The sequence below is a fragment of the Megalopta genalis genome, chromosome 5 (genome assembly GCF_051020955.1).
Source record: "Megalopta genalis isolate 19385.01 chromosome 5, iyMegGena1_principal, whole genome shotgun sequence".
Lineage (NCBI taxonomy): Eukaryota > Metazoa > Arthropoda > Insecta > Hymenoptera > Halictidae > Megalopta > Megalopta genalis.
The window spans coordinates 8799580-8821102 of NC_135017.1; positions in this window are offsets into that span (position 1 = coordinate 8799580).

A 21523-nucleotide genomic window follows, 5' to 3' on the forward strand; every position below is an offset into this window, starting at 1 on the left:
CGATGCTGCGTTAATCTATCGCCTGGGAACGGAAGCAAAAAAAGTGCCGGTGGTCGTTACGCTCCGGCGTCGAATCCCTTGAACGTTTCCCGGGCCCCGGTTGGAAACGTTGTTCCTTCGGCGAGCTGTTAATCCTGATTGCGGCCGTTGGACGGTCCAATTTCGAGCACCGCGTGCCTCTGATCGGACAAATTGATTTACCTTCACCTGGGGGACGGGCTCCCATTGGCGTGCTCCTCCTGGTATCATCGAGCGTACATCGTGCCTGACAACGGGACGCGGGCGTCAACAACGTTATTGGACACGAGACGTCCAATCAAAGTTGTATTCACCGCGCGACGGCAATATTTCGCGGAGGAGAAGCCCCGGCATCATCGCGCCGCAGTCCAATAAATTGCCAATTTTTTCGTCTCTCGCCGGCAAGGTCTCCCCGCTTTTTCCCCTCTCCGCGGCCGAGCCGTCGCTAATTGCCGGCCGACACAGACCGGCCCGATTGGCCCGTTCTTTGCCTAACGGCTCCAGACAACGCCCGTATCGGCTCTGTCCGGGCCTCTCGTTAGCATTTATCGGCAAGCCAGGGTTTCCTGTAACTAGGCCTAACGTTCCAGAAACTGTGTCACCTCGGCGGGACATCGGACGTTGAAGGTTCTCGTCGCGCGACGTTGTTAAATTAAAGCTAATTCATTGGTAGGCGACGGATCTTTTGGCGGAATAAAAATTCTCCGGTGGAATCGCGAGGAACGGAAATGAGATCGAATTGAATTGTGTTTCACTTAATCGTTTCGACGATAATGTACGTTTGAAAATATATTATACATATATTATCGGATATTATTCAATTCTTCTTTCGTCTTCGTAATCTTCTATTTCAGCCGTCGTTCATTTTCTACTTGTTTCTAATTTCCATGCTCCGACACTTAGCATCCCACACTCTATCTCCTCGATGGCCCGGGTCCTAAATGGACTCTAAGGTCTTGCTCGTTGCTCGAAGGTCCCAAGATGACACATACTGAATTGAAGACACCGTCTTCGACTGAATTTATCGGAGAGCAAAGTATATTGTTCTGTTAGATTCTGTGATAATAGTAATAATCGTGCTTTCTTGCAAGAAAATATGGCACCGCGCAGTCGTCGATGTGAACGGACTTATTATACAATTTCAATCTAGTTTACCCTGCCTTAAAGTAGACACTTCCAGCTGTCGTTTAAGCTAAGTTGCATAGAAATAGCTCTACGGGATCGTCATTTAAAATTCATCCGAACTTTTCCTTTTAGGTCTTGTAAACACGACGGTGTCAGACATCGATTCTTTTTAATTTTTCAAAATGATCTCGTCATTATGGGACAATTTAACCTAGCCTGTCTTAAAGTAGACAGTTTCAGCTTTCATTCGAGGTAAGTTGCATCGAAATACGCCCTCGAGAACGTACCTCAAAATTACATATTTCAACACATCTCGAAACATATTTCGAAACCCCATGATGTCGGAGGTCGATTCTTTTTAATTTTTCAAAATGATCTCGTCATTATGGGACAATTTAACCTAGCCTGTCTTAAAGTAGACAGTTTCAGCTTTCATTCGAGGTAAGTTGCATAGAAATACGCCCTCGAGAACGTACCTCAAAATTACATATTTCAATACATCTCGAAACATATTTCGAAACCTCATAATGTCGGAAGTCGATTCTTTTTAATTTTTCAAAATAATCTCGTCATTCTGCGAGAATCTAATCTACCCGGGCTTAAAGAAGACATTTCCAATTATCATTTAACCTAAGTTACATAGAAATAGCTCCACGAAAACGAACCTTAAAATCCATCCGAACATTTCCTTTTAAATCTTTCAAACACCACTATGTCAGAGATCGATTCCTTGTAATTTTTCAAAATGATCTCGTCATTCTGCTACGATCTAATCTACCCTGTCTTAAAGAAGACACTTCCAGCTGTCATTTAACCTAAGCTGCATAGAAATAGCTCCACGAAAACGAACCTCAAAATCCATCCGAACTTCTCCCTTTAAATCTTGTAAACCCCACGACGTCACGCGTCGATTCCTCTTAATTTTTCAAAATGATCCCGTCATCCTATTACAATCTTCTCTACCCTGCCTCAAAGAAGACACTTCCAGCCTTCATCTAAGCCAAGTTGCATCGCAATAGCCCCACGAGAACGTGTATCTCAAAATTCATCCGAACTATCGCTTCGAATTCGTGCAATTTCCCTCGTCCTTTCCAAGGTGTCGGAGATCCGCGAACGGGCTTATTACACAGCCAAACAGATAGGCCCGACATGCCGGCACAATAATCCACGTCCTAAACGGACGCTTGCTTGTTCCTCGAAGATCCCGGAACGGCACCTACCGAACGCTCCGCAAAGCCCCGGTTCAAAACGTCTCGGAGCGAAGCCCGGCCCGATATTTGTCGAGGCGACTGTTTGTAAACGGTTATGGCGGCGCTGCGAGGCGCCTGGGCGAGGGGCGAGGGGCGACGAGCATAGAGAACGGTGCAGATAAGACCGGTCGAAGGATAGGGGCCGAAGAGATAATGGAGGAGTTGGCTGTCACGGATTGTGGGTAACTCAATCGGGAACTTATTCCGTGCCGGTTCTCCATGCTTTTGAGGTCGCCGCGGCTCAAAGGGTCCGACTCGGTCGGTGGAAGTTCCGCGGGATTCCGAGGATGGTATTATTAAGAGAAGCCGAAAATGTGGTGCACGCCGGCGCACGCCATTGTGAATTATTAATGGTGCGTCGACGGTTCCGGAACGGCGCTTAGGGTATGCAGCCCGCGGATCCGTCGAGCGGCCGCGAGTTAACGTCGACGAGGATCCTCGGCCGAGTTTCCTGGCTGGCAGAAAACTGACGAGTGTGTCCTGACAAGCAGCCTGTTGCGTGACCTGCCCGATCAATATCTGTACAGGCGCAACAACCGCAATCCGCCGCTCGTGTCTTCCTAACGGACCGGGTCCCGTTCCGCGTCCTCGTCCCTTCGCGCCCTTCCCGACCAGCACCCCTTTTTTCTCCCTCGTGCGCGACGTGTGCCGAGGGATCCGAGGGAACGCTGGTCGAGTGCCCGTCGCTCAAGGTCCTTCCCGTTGATTCCGGAAAGGGTTGCTTTCGTCGAGGACGAAAGGACGGCCGGGCTCCGAATGTGCCCCGAGTTGGTTGAACAATTTGTCTGTGTTCGTGGAAAATATGCTGGAATGTATAGAATTGACCGAAATTCGATAATAAGTTAACGAAACGAGTTAACGAAATTCAGCTTTGAAATTTTCGTTGCGGGGTCAGGTGAAAGAGGCGAAGGAACATCGTTCTTTAATGCTGGATTTACGGAACTCGTCGAGATGTCACTGATTTTTTCATTTAGGATTGTTTGTAGCGTAAAGATACATTTGTGAGTTATTTATTGAATTTGTGTGTTAGTTAGGGCAAATGTTGCAACAAGATATTTGTTCAAAATCAGAATAGATGTCTTATTGTTATTTTTATAAGCTAATATAAAACTGCTGGTTTTTGTGCTCCGTAAATCTAGTGTTTAGCTCTTTTATCGTGCCAACGAATTGCAGTATTTTAAAATACAGTAAATTCCCCCCAATTTTATATTTCAGTTTGCAAACGAAAATCGACAATTTGGGATTTACAGTTGCCTTGTATATTTATAGTTGCCGATTCTCAACAATTATAAACACCAGGCGCAAGATTCTAAAAATCGTATCTCCATTCCTCAAATTGTTTATTTTTGTTTAGAAGCTGAGGGACAATTGGGGAGAATTGAAATTTCGGGTCGTTGTGAATTTCCTTATACCAGTCTTACGCCTATGTAATTTATTGCTAATAATTGCGCGAATTCCCGGAAAATAACTCAAAATGGTCTGTTTGGGCGTGAGTCAGATAATTAAATTTATATTTATAATAAAAGTGTATCTAATACATTATATTACAAATATAAATTTAATTGTATATATATATATTATTATATTATATAATATTATTATTATTATTAATATATATATATATATATATATATTATTATTATATATATATACATATACAGGGTGCTCCACAATTATTTTAACAGCCGAAAATGAGGGGTAGCTGAGGTCAAGGTTATGTCAAGGTTATTGATAATTTTCTTCATTTTATCAATCATCAAGCCGCAGATTGCATTTTCGCAAAGGAAAAAGTTACTTCAAATGACCTCAGCTACCCCTCATTTTCGGCTGTTAAAATAATTGTGGAACACCCTGTATATTATTATATATAATATTATATATTATAATATTATTATATGTATATTATTATTATTATATATATAATTCAATTTGTATTTATAATATTAGTATATTTAGGACATATTTATATAGTATAAGTATATTTAGAACATATTTATAATACGAGTATATTTAGAACATATATTTATAGTATGAGTATATTTAAAACATATTTATAATACGATTCTATTTACAACATGTATATAATATGAGTATATTCATAGCATGTTTACAAATAAATTTATATTTATAGCATGTTTATAATTAAATTTTCATTTATATATCTATAATATATTTATAATTCAGGAGAAATCACGATGTGCATTTCTGGGAGAAATTACTGCAATCCCTCTGACACCCCCAAAAAAGGATTGCTCGTCCCAATTACAAAAACGTTATTCCGTTTAAAAAAAAAACGCGAGAATACTTTTTCCACCCACTGCTGGTAATCCAATAGAAGACAAATCACTAGCAAAATCACTAGACTACTCCAACTGTTTTGCCTGCCGAGTATAAACAAACGGTTCTGGCTACCGATAGCTCAAAAATGCGAATTTAACACTAGATTTACGGAGCACGAAAAACAGCTGTTTTATAAAAGTAACAAATAAGAAATTTATTTTGATTTTGAACAAATATCTTACTGCAACAATTGCCCTGAGTAACATATAAATGGAACAAATAACTCGTAAATGTATCTTCTTCACGATATGAATAATCGTAAATGAACAAATTAGAGACCCGTCATTTCGACGGGTTCCGTAAATCTAGTGTTAACACGTTCCGTGCCACGTGTACCATCGATGGTACACGCTTGCATGTTTACTTAGTGAACTGAAGAAATTGTTTACAAGAAATTTAGAACCGAAGAATCAATTTCCACCGCAAGAATGGGCGTTGATAAGTTTTTGTTACGTTGTTATGTGTACGAGAATTAATAATTGCACGTAATACATCAAGTTTTAGTAAAATATCAAAGTGTGAAGATTCGAGTAAAAGAAGCTCGGCACGGAACGTGTTAAGCAACCCCCCCAACACCGACCCGAGAAAATACCGACGGACCGCTCGGAGAATCTTCTCGACGAGATTTTCCCATCTGTCGACGAACCGGCAAGTTCGTTCGCCTCGATCGGCCATCGATCGTCGTCGGACGACGGTCCTCGCACAGGCGGCGCGTTAAACGCGCGCCAGCATTTACGCGCGTCGTTTCCGCAGCCACTGGAAATAATTACGCGGCTAAAGAGCTTGACCCGCTTCGCCGGCAGGTTGACGTCAAAACCCGCGCTGAATTTCCGCGGCGGACCGCGCCGCGTCGGGCGAATTTTTCATTCCTCGGCAAACGGAGGGGAAAAAACACAAGCGGGCGAACTTACAATTCTCGCGGCGCGGCGCGACTCGGCGCGGCGCGCGAAATAACGGCGGAGAACTACGTCGGTTTTAATTTCTAAACCGGGGCAAATGAAACTGCGACGACGACGCGACGATTCGCCGCCGGAAAATCTTTCGCCTCCTTCCCCAATGCCGCGGATTAGATAAATAATTAGCGACGTAGTTACGCGGGGATACTCGCGATCCGCCTTCCCGGCCGCGCGTCCGCGAGACATTGCCTCTCATGAATGTTTACTAGCAACAACTCCGGCCAGGCCGCTAACTCCGCTAATAGCCACCCGACAAAACAACGTCTCCGCTAACCGTGCTAATTAGCTCCGTATTCTTCATGAATTTCGAAAGACCCGCCACGCCTTCCAACCACTTCGCTGCGGGACTTAAGACGGCCGATATGCGTGCAGATCTGGACCAGCTTTAACCCCTTGCATTGCTTCCAAGAGTCCGACTCGTGATGAAAATTTTGTGCCAAAATTGAATATCACGGGTCTGACTCGTGATGAAAATTTTGTGCCAAAATTGAATATCGCGAGTCTGACTCGTTGCTACAATTCCATGCCAAACACGAATATCACGAGTTTGACTGGGATATTTAATTATTTTATATATTATAATTATTTATATATATATATTTTATATATTATAATTTTATATATATATATATATATTATTATTATTATTATTATTTTATAACATTAATTAATGTTATATCACTGGCACGGCTTTTTCAGAGTTTCGGCGTAGTGTAAGGGGTTAATTTACCTCGGATAGGTGCCGAAAATACCAGGTCCATTGCAGACTGCGTTTATCAGGTTCAAGATTTAAGGCAGAGTCTTTAAATTTGACTTTATAGTATATAATTATATTTATATTTGTAGTATGAGTATGTTTAGAACGATATGTGCAAGTATATAATACATTTTTCATTAAATTTATATTTATAATTAAATTTATATTTATTGTACAAGTATATCTGTGATATATTTATAATTCAATTTGTATTTATATTATAACTATATTTAGGATGTATTTATAATATGAGTATATTTATGACATGTGTTTATAATTCAATTTATATGTATAGTATAAGTATGTCTGTGGTACATATAATATAAGTATATGTATTTAGAACATATTTATAAGATCTAATTATAATACGAGCATATTTAAAACATATTTATAATATGTGTCTATTTATAAAATGTTGCAATGACAATATTATAAATAACAATATATATTATAACAATATAACAATATTATAATATGTTTATAATTAAATTTGTATTTATAATATAAGTATATTTAGAACATACTTTATAATATAAGTATATTTAAAATATATTTATTGAGTCTATCTATAAAATGTTACAATGACAATATTATAAATAACAATATACATTATAACAATATAACAATATTACAATATGTTCATAATTAAATTTATATTCATAATATAAATAAATTTAGAACACACTCATAATACTTACAGTTATAAATACATTTCTAACATATTTCTAACATCTTCACCAGTAAATTTACATTCACATCACATCAAATACATATTTACAATACACTCGTAATCAAATTAACATTTATAATGCAAGTATTGATCCAGTCCACGCAGAATCGATCCAGACCACCCGCCAATAATCCAACACCCGCGCAACAGACGCGATCTAACGAACCAAGTGGCACCGTCGAGATCGATGGCGGGCCCCGGCCGAAATCATGTACGTATTCCCAATTAAAATCGGCGCACGGTCTTGGTCCAGTATCCGAGCTGATGAGTCAAAGCTCCGGGCCACTATCGAGTTACACAGTGCAATATGTCGGTTGAATTTTCGCAGGACAAGGCTCCGATTTCCGTTGTCGAGGGCGGAGGCGGATGCGGAGGCGGAGGCAGAGGCGGCTGATATTTAGAAGTTGGTATCCGGGCTCCTCGGCGGGATGCAACGCGGCGGAGGGTGGGGCGGGCTTTCTTTCCCGTGCATAAACATGTTATTTCGGTGGGCGGACGTGACGACACGTAGCAGCAGCAGCAGCAACGGAGCGGCGGTGCCGGGGGCACCCCGCTCGCCAAAAACCTCGTTCCAGGTGTGTAACGTAATTTCTCGGGCACGGAGCACAGTTTTCCCACGGTGGAAAGAAACGCCCCGGGCGATTCCTATTCCGGCGAGTATCTTGCTCCCGCGCCGGATGCCCTCGTAACTTCGTAACGATCCTTCCACCGACGCTTAAATCGCTAATCGGAACGTACCCTCGCATTCGCGGGCCCGGCCGGGATCATCCCTACCGTGGAAACCCGTGCGCGGCAGCGTGGGTCGACGATGATCTTCGTCGGCGAAATCGCCGATTCGGCGGAACGTTGCGCGATCGGCGAATTTTCGCGTCGTTCGGTTAAATCGGTCGACGGTGAACGCAGTGCTGGAATTTGGGGGACAGCGATCCGATTAATGATTCGCCGGCTAGCGTGGAATCGTGTTCATGGTTAATAATTACGATTACCGAGTAATCGAGTAATTACGATTAATGAATGGGTTGCGTAATCGGAGCAAATGCGATCGTTCGGCATGATTAACGCGCGGTTAACGTTAGAACCGTGAAGCTCTGATAATGTGGCGCGCGTTGGTAATTGAGATCTTCGAACTTATCGACAATTTTTAATACCGATGGAAAGTTAGTAATGAGTTGTGTTAACGAGATTATTGATATCGTGGGAATATTAATTTAACTATTATTGTTAATTAGCGACGGGCATGCAGTTTGTAACGAATCTTGTTAGAGCGATCACGAGTGCACGAAACGGGAATGATTTATTTACTGGTTTAACAATTTCTTTTCGGAATATTTCGCGAGCTTGATTTTTCAGTTCTAAGATTATTGGTATATGTACATTTAAGTGGATTAATCGGAGCGTCAATTAGGGAGAATTTACTGTAGATGGTAGGTACTAGGTACGTAACCGTCGAATCGTGTCATGTGACCTCCGAATTGCCTTCGAATCGCTTTCGAATTGTTTTAGAATTACCTTCGAATTGCCTTCAAATTGCCTTTGAATTGCCTTCAAATTCCCTTCGAATCGCTTTCGTGGACTCTGAATTGCCTTTAAATTGTGGCATATTGCCTCCGAATTGCCTTCGAATAGTGGCATGTGGCCTTCGAATTGCCTCCGAATTGTGTATAATTATTAGATTATTTAGGCAAAATAAAAATTGACCTTCGAATTACCTTCGAATCGTGTCATGTGACCTACGAATTGTCTTCGAATCGTGGCATGTGGTCTCCGAATTGCCTTCGAATCGTGGCATGTGGTCTTCGAATTGCCTTCGAATTGTGGCATGTGGTCTTCGAATTGCCTTCGAATTGTGGCATGTAGTCTTCGAATTGCCTTCGAATTGCTTTCGAATTGCCTTCGAATTGCCTTCGAATTGCCTTTGAATTGCCTTCAAACTCCCTTCGAATCACTTTTAAATTGCCTTCGAATTGCTTTCGTATTGCCTTCGAATTGCTTTCAAATTCCCTTCGAATCGCTTTCGAATTGCTTTAGAATTGCCTTCGAGTCGCTTTCGAATTGCCTTCGAATTGCTTTCAAATTGCCTTCGAATTGCCTTCGAATTGCCTTCAAATTGCCTTTGAATTACCTTCAAATTCCCTTCGAATCGCTTTCAAATTGCCTTCGAATTGCTTTCGAATTGCCTTCGAATTGCCTTCAAATTCCCTTCGAATTGCTTTCGAATTGCTTTCGAATTGCCTTCGAATTGCTTTCGAATTGCCTTCGAATTGCCTCTGAATTGCCTTCAAATCGTTTCATATAGCCTTCGAATTGCCTTCGAATCATGTCACGTGGTCTCCGAATTGCCTTCGAATCATGTCACGTGGCCTCCAAATTGCCTTCGAATCGTGGCAAAAACTTGAAAACAAGAAATTTAACTAATCGCCTTTATTCTAGAATTGCTACGTATTCACATTAACGTACACCGGCATGTTTTCCGCCGCTTTTTTTGCCGTCTGCCTCGAGTTTCTATAAAATCGAGCCCGACGAATCGCGACTCAGTATTCTCAGATCTGCCGGTTTCAATCGCGACCTCCGAACATTACTCGGAGAAATCAGTGCATTCTTCGCAGCCTTGGGAGAGTGTGGTCGTTATAGGTCGCGGAGACACCGATGATTATGCGATTAAGCCTGCACGAGGCGGAGCGCCCGGGCCAGGATTAATTCTCCGTTCCTTCAGCGCCCGAGCTCTCTTTGTGCGCTCGCCTATTTACTCTGTCCCAGTTTCGCCGGGGGGCTCGAGACTTGCGTAGGCCCGACGATCCTAATTGCGCCCCGAAGTGTCTCCGCGGCTCTTGTCACGTTGCACATGTTAACGACACCCTGGTATTTCCGTGGTCTCTTCAATTACGAGCGCGCGTTCCCTGCCGTTTAACCATCGCGGGATCGCGTTACGCGCTGCCGAGGATGCGTTTCCGTTCCGGGTGCAACTTCGTTGCCACGTGGACGCGCATCCGACCCTATCTACGATGCAGCCGCGTCTACGATGCGTCTCTCAGGGCGGATTCAATCGACGCAGAAATCGTCGAATTCGAACGACCTTTTAGCTCACGGATGGACGATGTCTATGGGACACTGTGAAAGTTCTTCAAGAAATTGTAATATTTGGTTTTGTTTCGAATTAACACACTATACCTTTTTAAAAAATTCAATTTTTTTTTTTAGATTGAAAGAGCATTCGATATTTGCAAAACTGACGATAAGATTTTGATAACAATTATACCACGAGGATTTTTAAGATTTCACAGAGAGATTCTTTAAAATATGTAACGAAATTCAAAAGAATTGAATTTTTTAAAAATTCTTGCAATTGGTGTGTTAATATCAAATTGTCAGGTAATGGACAATATTGCATCAAGTTTTCCATTTAGACAAAAATCATTCGTTTTCGTTTGCGGAAAATTCTAAGCAGAGTGTGAAATCGAAAAATGCTTAGAATCGAATAAAACCGTTTTACAGTTTCGAGTACGATTTACTAAGCTTTTGTATCATTCTTTTAAATTAATTAATTTCGAATAGCTCGTTCCTCTTTTCTCTCTTCGCTGAAACATCTAAATCAGATTCCGTTAAAATTAGTTCGAATTTCATGGACATTACGAATTTGTGTTCAATTACAATTAACAAGTTCCTTCGGTGGCACGAGTTCGGTGTTACAGCTTTGCAATAATGAATGACCAAACTTCACGGAAAAAGAAAACTGCGACGCGGGACGAGCAAAGCTACTTTACACAGTGCCTTTCTCCGGGAGATTAAAGCTGACGTTTTATAACCTCGTTCTTCCTGACTCCTCAAATTACTCTGAAAAGATATGTTTTAAGTGTTTCATTTATACATTTTTTTTTTATATTATATTCCAAGTTGTTATGCATTTTCTTGTTTTAACGAAATTTGTTCTGAACGCCGCCATTTCTTTCCTTCAAATAAATCAATAATAATAAGTAAAATATGATAGGAAAGATAATACAATAATAAGTTAAAAATAAATATAAAAATAAGTAAGAAATAAGAAGAAGAAAAGAATAATAATAAGTAAAAAATAAAAGTACATAAAAACTAATAATCGGTAAGAAATAATAAGAAGAAAAGAATAATAATAATAAGTAAAAAGTAAAAATAAATAAAAACTAATAATCGGTAAGAAATAACAATAAGTAAAAAATAATAATAAAAAAAGTATAATAAGATTTAAAGGATAAAAATAAATAAGAATAATAATCGGTAAGAAATAATAGTAAATAAAAAACAATAAGAAGAAAAGAATAATAATAAGCAAAGAATAATAACAACTAAGGAATAATAATAAATAAATAATAAAAATAAATAAAAAATAATAATCAGTAAGAAATAACAATAAGTAAAAAATAATAAATAAATCCTTTCTGTTTGCAATGAACTCTTGGCAGTGAACGTGTGAAATCTGTTCGCGAATATACAAAGAAGCAGGTGTCAAATTTAATGCTTTACAATTTGTTCCGTCATTACAGCCTGAGACAACAATCTCTAATTTATCCGACAAAATCATAATTCGAACACCATCATTCAGTTTCCTCTTCGGCATAAAATTCCCGGGTTCCGTCCGGACGCAGACACACAAATGTTCCTCTCCCGTTGATTCTATCTGATAAAATTCTCAACTTTCGAGCTGCTCGAGAATTTCCTGGCCGCGTGGAAACAACAATAGCAACTCCTGTTTCTCGTCATTCTTCCGGCGCATTGTCCGTGACGTCACGGGAAGAGGGATGGCCGCGCTGGAAAAATAAGGGCGATTATTAGCGTGGAATTTATGTTCCATCGGGGCGCGAACGTCTTTCGCCCGGACGGAGAAACTTTTCCGCGTGCAGCACACCGCCCGCCCCCGTTTAATTAAAATCCTTTTCGGTCCATTTCAGGCCGGCTCGGCGCGGCGCGGCCTTGTGCGCTCGCACAAAGCGCGCCGCCGCGCGGACGTCTGCGTTCGCCTCTCAGGCCGGCTAATTTCCGGCTTCGATGCCGCGCGCCGGCCGCGAGACCCTGCCCTGAAATTTCGCCGAAGAATTACCGTGTCAACGGTGTCTAATAAAATTTGATTTACCCGTGGCTCTGTGGGTTTCGGCAATTGTCCCGGACCACCCCCTCGCGTCCGCGAAGCAAGGATTACTTGGCCCGCATTCGCCTAACCAGCGACTCGTCGCCTCTCGAAAACAGTTCCATTTTATTTTATCTGTTACATCGCCGCGACGCGACGCAACGGAACAGAGTTCCCATATAAACGCGAGAGAGGGTTGTTTTATAATTTGTTAAATTTTAACACTTGCTCCGTTTCAACCCGTTGGGCGCCGCGTCGGTTGCACGTGGCTGACATGAATTTTTTAACGATATTGGAGGTTCATTTTCATTATGCAACGTATTCGAACAAACTGAATTTGATTAGGGTAAGTGTAGGTATTACCGCGGTTCCTCAATGAAGGCGAACTTTGATAAAATAAAACCTTTCACGCCAATGAATTGACAATTTGAGCTATGCATATTATTCGTAACTGAAATATTTACTTTTCTCAAAATATTGGATCTCCGACAGCACGAATTTCAACTTTCCAGCTTCGGTTTAATTAATCGAATCGCTCCGACTTTGTGGCAATTTCGGTGGTTGATCGTCTGCGATGGACTCGTCGAACTCCCCTCGTTATAATAAGATTATGTATATAATAATAATATAAGAATATGATAATGTAATAATATAATGATATAATAATATAATAATATAGTAATATAGTAATATAGTAATATAATAATATAGTAATATAATAATATAATAATATAGTAATATAATAATATAATAATATATAGTAATATAGTAATATAATAATATAATAATATATAGTAATATAGTAATATAATAATATACTAATATAGTAATATAGTAATATAATAACATAGTAATATAGTAATATAATAATATAGTAATATAGTAATATAATAATATAGTAATATAGTAATATAGTAATATAGTAATATAATAATATAGTAATATAGTAATATAGTAATATAATAATATAGTAATATAGTAATATAATAATATATAGTAATATAGTAATATAGTAATATAATAATATAATAATATAATAATATAATAATATAGTAATATAATATTATAATAGTATAATAATATAATAATATAGTAATATAGTAATATAATATTATAATAGTATAATAATATAATAATAACATATGTATAAATCTGCACGGACCATAATAAATTCTGTAACAAATTCTGTCGAATAATCGTAAATTAAAAACACGAGGATCAAGTAATTCCGACGGGTTCCGTGAACCCAGGCGTTCAGTCTAATGCCCGCGAGCTCCCTGGAAGTTCTCGTAGGATCCACCTCTGAAAAGTAGATCGCGTTTCCCGTCCCATTTTCCGACATTGCACAAAGAGCCAATAATTTAACGCAACCACGAGATTCCCCGAACGACACAGGTGTACAAGGCTGATCTAATAACGGCGCAATGGCTGGTTACCGGTTCACCGAGGGCTGCTTTGCATGGCAAAAGACACTGTCTCGCCGTAGGCCATCGGCCTGCGCCAGGCTGGTCAGGTGGTTTCACCGGGGGCGGGGCGCAGGTGAAGCGTCGTCGTCGTCAACGTTTTAAATTCCACGTCGATATCTGAATATCGGCTCGAGGCCAGGTCCCGGACGCGCCGTTTGGCGTCAACCATTCTTTTCTGGCGGCCTGCACACGCCCGCGCCGTTATCCGTGTACACGTCAGTTCCAATAATTGGAGGACCCTGATAACGGAGGCACAGGAGCCCGCGGCGGCGCTCTGGCTGGCGTTTATTAGCCGGCCGTGAAACCGTTCCCCTAACTGTCGCCCTCCGCTCTCGCAGCCTCCACCTACTTCGATTTATTTTACGAATCGAGGAACGCCGGACTGGCTTGGTACCCATCAGCGTGGTCGGGAAAATAAGTTACGCGAGCAGTGAGGATTGGCGACGCATGCGCCGGGAGTCGCGCACAGCGCCGCGGCGCGTCTATTGGGTGAACATTAAGTTAGGTTGGGTCATAAGTAACTTCAGTTTTATTATAAGAAACTTCCGTTTCTTTATAATCTTGTTTTTCTTTCTTTGTTTATTTTTTCTTGCTTTTTTATTTATTTTTATTTCTTATTTTATTATTTAGAGAGAGAGAGAGAGAGAGAGAGAGAGAGAGCAGAAACTCGTTTGTCACGGTGACTCATAGTGGGTCGATACCATTGAATTTAAACAAATAGGTTGAATACAAAAGTCAATCTAGCAAATAGTTTTTTATTTTCCACCCGATATGATTTAATCATCTCATAAAGAGAGAACATATTTTATATCTTCTTTAATTAAATAAAAGTTTTGATTGGGAGTTCAAATAGTGCAAGGTATTAAAGTTATTCCTATAAATAAATATAATTCAATAGATACGAACAGTAAATTTATTTATGACAATAACTATAAAAACGAGGCAGCAAGGTTCGTATAATCGTGTCTCCTCTTCCCAAATTGTCCATTTTCGTTCCCAAACTGAGGGACAATTGGAGAGAAATTACTGTATATACATTACAGACACGACTTTGGATCAATTCCCAGAAGCGAAAACGAAATCTCTGATCAACGGTTGTAACATTGAACATTGTGCGATAATAACGTAGAATCAAATCATATCATTTAATTAACATACGTACGATAATAATGTAGAATGAAATCGTATTACTCGGTTAACTGAAATAATCAGTATCAACATCTCATTTATACTTTAAATACATTATACAAATTTATAATTCTCAAAATACGCGTGTTTCCCATTTGATCAATTGAATTTGTTTTCTGTGCGTAAAACATTTTCCCATATTCGTAAACGTCGAACGTTAAAACTCTTTTGATATTGCAATTACAAACTCGATACACAATACAACTTATAATATCAATTATAAACTGAAAGTAACTTTTAAATTGTTAACTTTTACGTAACAAAATATTATATATATTATATATAATATAAATATTATATTTGCATATTTCAATTTTCTATTATTTATAACATTGAAATATGCAAGTATAATATTTTGTTAAATTCCTTTTAAATATACGGGGTGTCCCATACTTACAAAAATGATGTAACTTTTACATTTTTTCTGATATTTAAACAAAAACCAACCAGAAGCTATATTTGCATATTTCTATTTTCTATTGTTTCTGATACAGAAATATACAAATCTGATATTTTGTTAAGTTCCTTTTAAGTATATCGGGTGTCCCATAATCACATACACGATGTAACTTTTACATTTTTCCTGATATTTAAACAAAAACCAACCAAAAGCTATATATCCATACTTCCATTTCCCATTGTTTCTAATACAGAAAAATGCAAATATAATATTTCGTTAAGTTTCTGTTTAAATCTCCCTAAAAAAATATAGAAGTTATTTTGAGCCCATAATGAAACATCTGGTTCACTGTGACGTCATGCCGAACATTTCGTCTTTGCTTCAGGGAAACGATTCGAAGCCGCGTCTATAGGTATACGAACATGATTTATGGTGCAAGGTGTGCGATCCCGGACGCCATGGGTTTTTGAAGGTGACGGGAAGAGGCGGCCGTGGGTGTTGGTCCGGATGAGAAAGGTCAGGGGAAGATTTCTATGGTGCGCGTCGCGTCACCGGTCCGGTTTGAATTGCGGCGTTGACAGCCGTCGGACGAGCACGACGACGGCGATGGGAATGCTGGCTAGGGCCGAGGCTGGCGTTCGTCCTTGAACTTTAATTCCGCGTGGGCGGCGCGTCGGGGTCGCGGGGGACACCGCCGTTCCCGTCGTCCGCGCTCCCGGCCGACGACGGGAGCCCGGGGGACGCCACGTGGGACGATCGGTTTCCCCGTAAAATCGCCGACGGCCGACGATTTATACGATCGAAACGAGCAGCCACGGTATTCGTGAATTGCATCCTGTGACAAGATGCGGGCCGCTTCTGCTGGTAATCGTCGGGAGTTACTTACAAATGGACTGGCCACGCAATTGACAGCGGAAGTGACTCGTTATCCCCTCGGTCCGAACCGACCAATCGTTAGTCACTTGGTCCACGATCATTGCGGGCAACGTGACCCGTCGATCAAACCCGCCTGCGGCCCCTCCCCCGCCTTTCTTCTTCGAAGATGCTTTCGGATCTTTCGCCTGCGCCGAAAGCGCCGCCGAAAATTCGCGGATGAGGCGTAACCCTCTTTCTGGTCGAATGTCTCCTGTTCGACCTATCGAATCGTCCGAAAAAACGAAGCTTGGAATTGGTAAAATTACATTTGGGACTTCACGAAGTATACTGGGTGTCTCACTTAAACGTGACCCTTCCGGTGTCTTCTTCAATTTCGAGGAAGTGACAAATTATTTACGTGTAATTTTAATGGTTCCACGTGGTCAGCACCTCAAAGGGGTTGATTTTAAAGATGCTGCTTCCTTTCGGAGTTTTCGAGGTCGTCGAGGTTATTTTCTTTTTAATAACTATGTACATCAATTTGTTGCGTCGACCTTCGAATGACCTCGAACTCCCATGAAAACTCAAAATAGCCTGAAATGTGAAAGAAAGAAAAATCCTAAATAATAATAATCATAAATAATAATTATTATAAATACTACTAATAATGAATAATAATAATAATAAATACTACTAATAATAATGAATAATAATAATAATAAATACTAATAATAATGCATAATAATAATAATGAATACTAATAATTATAAATACTAATAATAATGCATAATAATAATAATAAATACTACTAATAAATAATGATAATAACAAATGGTAATAATAAACAATAATAATAATAGTAAATAAATAATTCTAAATAAAAGAAAATCTTAATTTCAGACATTCTTCTTATCGAAATTTGTCCGCAAGCCTTATCCGCCACGAGAAAATCTGAGAAAATTCGGAGAACGCGAACGAGGGCCGCGTCCATCCAGCCCTTGCTTGCATAACTTCGAGATCTCGATCTCCAACGAATCGTAAAATACACGGATATTTTAGTGATTTCTCGTTCTCGATCGTTCCCCGATGAAAATCCGCGCCGCGAAAATTCGGAAAAGTTTCGCCAGCATTTAGTTCGCCGAGCGGCAGGGGGAAATTGGATTCTGGAGTAATTGTGAGCAAATCCGTTTAAGCAACGCGGCTGCATAGCGCGTCGCGGATGCACTCGCCTCGACCATGATTTTAATAACGCGATGGCAGCAGGGGTGGCGTCGTATCGAGGCCTCGGGTTTGCTCTCGGGCCTTTCAAAGGATCGACGAGGAGAAGAAACGTCAAGCCGGCGGCCTCTCCACGATCTTCTTAACTGCGCCCTTCTAATACATGATGCTTTTGAAAAGTTTGCTTTTTTTAGAAGAGTTTTTTTTAAGCGGCCACTTGACACCATTCCCTCTTATAAGCCTCACTCGGCACCTCTCTCGTTCTCCCTCGCTCTCCCGGCCCTCTCTCTATCTCTCTCTCCCTCCCTCTCTCTCTCTCTCTCTCTGCTTGTCTCTCTCCCGGCCTCTTTCTCCCTCTCTCTTTCTCTCTTTCCCTCTCTCCCTGTCTCTCGGCCGGGCGTACCGCAGATCCGACCAGCAGCTTCTGATCTCTATAAGCTGAGGTTGCCCCTAACATCGTATTAAAGGAAGATGTATCGCTTCTGGCTGGATGGCCGTGTCCCCTGCTTCCTCGATTCCGATCCTTCTGTAGATCATAATCTCTGTAAAGATCCATGAAAGACGTCCTGGCCAACCCTCCCGGCAAACGCGAGCCACGAGTCTCTCTCTCTCTCTCTCTCTCTCTCTCTCTCTCTCTAACCGAACAGGTTTCATAAATATTACGCAAGCCACTGCACAATAATTGTGCCGTCGAATTAACTTTAATCGCATTACGGGCATTTTTGGAGGGGGGAGGGCACAGTAAATTCTCTCCAATTGTCCCTCAGTTTTTGTACTACGTAAATGAACAATTTGGAGAGAGGGGATACAATTAATCGAACCTTTTGGCGCGTATTTATAGTCGCCGATTGTCAATAATTATAAAAATGAAGCGCGAGACACGAATAATCGTATTTTCTCTTCACAATTTGTCCATTTCTGTTAGCAAGATTAGGGACAATTGGAGAGGATTTACTGTGCAGCGAGCCTCGGGGCACAGAGAGCGTCGTGGAATATTTATTTATAAAATTAAAGTGGATGTGATGTGAAGTATTAAATTGATTTGTCGGTAGAATGACAATTATATCCGTTAAATTGTAATAATGCTTTTTTATTTAGTAAGCGAATGAAGTAATAAAATATCACCACCTCCATTGGATAATTTTCTGGAAATTCGAACTTGGATAAATAAGTTATTTGTATGAAATTTTATTAGGGATCTTTGTCCGTGTGTTCGAGATTTTTTATTAATATTAATAGTTTTAGTGACGATAATGTGGAACGACTGAGAAATGATTAAATTAATCGGTTAATGATAAACATCTTATTCTCGGGGCAAATGTATTTAATGAAATACTCGATTATTTAAATAATACAATTTTTATTGATATGATTATTATATCAGTATTAAGAACATTTGGAAATTTTGATGCGGAATAAATATAGATTAAGTTAACAGTTTCGTATTTGTACTTAGAAAATTATCGCAAGTACAATTAGAAATGAATTAATTACGAGATGGGGTTCTCTCAAAATATACATATATATATACAGTGTGTCCCAAAATTATGATACTTCCGAGAAATGAGGGATCCATGAGGTCATTTGAAGTAACTTTTTCCTCAGCGAAAATGCAATCCGTGGCTTCGTTTGCGAGTTATTAACGGAAAACAGTGACCAATGAGAGGCGAGATCAGCAGGCGCGAGGTGGCCGTATCGCGCCATCCGAGCTCGCTTCTCATTGGTCAGTGTTGTTCGTTAATAACTCGTTAACGATGTCTCGGAGAACATTTTTGTAAAGGGAAAAGTTGCTTCGAATGAACTTAGTAATCTATAATTTCCTGGAAGTACCATAATTTTTGGACATTCTGTATATATAAAAAAGTCTCTTCTTCTTATTTCTTCTTCTGTAAGAAAGTGCTTGTTTAATAACCCTATACATGAACAAATAAAAAATAATTATCATTACAAAATCAAAGAACTTTTGATAGAAACGAGATAAAGCGATGCAGTTTTTTTCATATTACAGCTGAAACGTTGCAGAATAAAGGGAAAACTCTTAATCAACATTTTTTAACTTACAAAATTTATGTTGAACTTGAAATACCCCAACAAAAGTCTGATTTATCCATTACCACTTACAGCTGCACCTTTTTAATGACATGTTATATGTCATTTCCCGTAGATTTCGTTAGACCGATTTCAAATCCGGTCGCGAAATTTGTCCGCCGCTTGAGGATCTCGGCAAAAAAATAAAATCGATTCCATCGAGAAAACCAACAAGAAACAACTGAAACGAACCTATCGTTCTCGCATCCACTGTAACAGGTCTCACACTTGACAAGTCCAGTGAGGAAGTAATAAATACAATAAATTCGCATAGCGCGAGACAGGCGGTGTCGGCCGGCGACCCGAACTGGCACGATTTCGGCAGCTCTTTAACCCTTAAATGCATGACATTTTGTTTTGAATTTTTAAAAATCGTTTTTTTATAGGAATGTAGTCATAGGTTATGTAAAAAATAAATAAAAAAATCTAGGTAATAATATTGAGTATTTATTTTGAAAAAAAGTTGTATGTAGACTCTTTTGGCAACAATATGCGTTTATTACTAAAATTATTGTAGACGTAAACGAATGGTCATGTATTTATATTATCTATTAGTATAGGAATTTTCACATTATTTATAAATGAAATGCAGCAAAGCAATTGCGATTTTTTTACTAATTTTTAAACTCGAGAAAAAGAAAATATCTCTCCAAGTGACACATTGAAGGTTACCACCCACCGCATTCAAATGTCAAAAAACATACAACTTACTCGCCAAAAGTAATGCCAAGTCTTTTATTACACACATGGTCTTTTGTCTATTGTTATCAACGTGTGTTCGGAAACGTACATGCTCAGGTTTCTGAATAAAATTCAGTGGAACTGGAATGTAGACAATTGGCAACAATATGCATTTAAGGGTTAAAATCGAGTCGAGGCCGGGGTCGCGCACGAGCGTCGAAAAAAGGAACGAACGTTGATCGTCCGTTCTTGTTTTTTCCCGGTTCGAAACAAGGACAAATCCGTCTTGTTTTCCATTGGCGGAACGAGGAGGGACGATCGGCGTCCGTCGATTCGACGCTGGCGCGACTGTGGCCTGAATCGGGAGTCGAATCGCACGGGGGACGGCGGCTATCGATTGTGCCGGGCCGCTGTTTCACGGTAACCGTGAAAAACCCGCGGAAATCATTTTTCTCGTCTCTCGTTCAGGATACTCGACACCGTGACGAGCTCGCGCGGCCCCTTTGCCGTGGCGCGGCGAGGGGCGGCCTCGAGACAAATCACGCCGCGGCGCTGAAAGAGTTCGAGACCCCCGGAAGATCCTTATCCCGGCGCAAATGAAAAATCGATGCCGGCCAAGTGGGAGAAACACAAGCCCGCTAATGAGTACAGTCAATCAAGGCGCGAATAAAAGGAGAACTACCGAACGAGCGGGCGTCGAATAAAGGTTACCGGGGGCTGGTGACGTAAACAATGACCTGCACATCGGCCCCGGTTTATTTCCAGTCCGACTGTCTCGGTTCGCAGCCGTATCCAACAGCACTTTTATCCCCAGCTTCCAGTTGGGTCTTGGAATTAGCGATTCGCCGGGACAAAGAAGGGACGACGATTTATCCGCCGTGAATTTACACGACGCTCGATAATCACGCGGGGAATTCCGTATCGCGACGGAAATAATCCGCGACTCGTCAGTCGGTCACGCGCGATTTTTAGAGGAACTTCTGCCACTTGGAACTCGTACCGAACGTCGCTGAAGACGTTCAACGAGTCGTCGACGACGCTAATCGGTGGGGCGCGGTCTTTTCTGCAAAATAAAACTCGTGTTCGTCAATTACGACGAAAACGAGTCAAAGACTCTCTTTCTTATTTTCTTTAGCGACTCCGGTGAGTGAAATATAATACATAGATGTCCTTGAATTCTTTCAATATTTTCATTGTTTAAACTTTCATCTACTCAGTTTTAGTATAAGCGCATAAAAATCACAGTCTAGCGATCAGGGCAGACAACTGTCGAGACATTCCAGAGCTTCGTCCAAGGTTAGGTGAATTAAATGGTTAATTAAATGGTTAATTAAGTGAATAAAAATGGTCTCT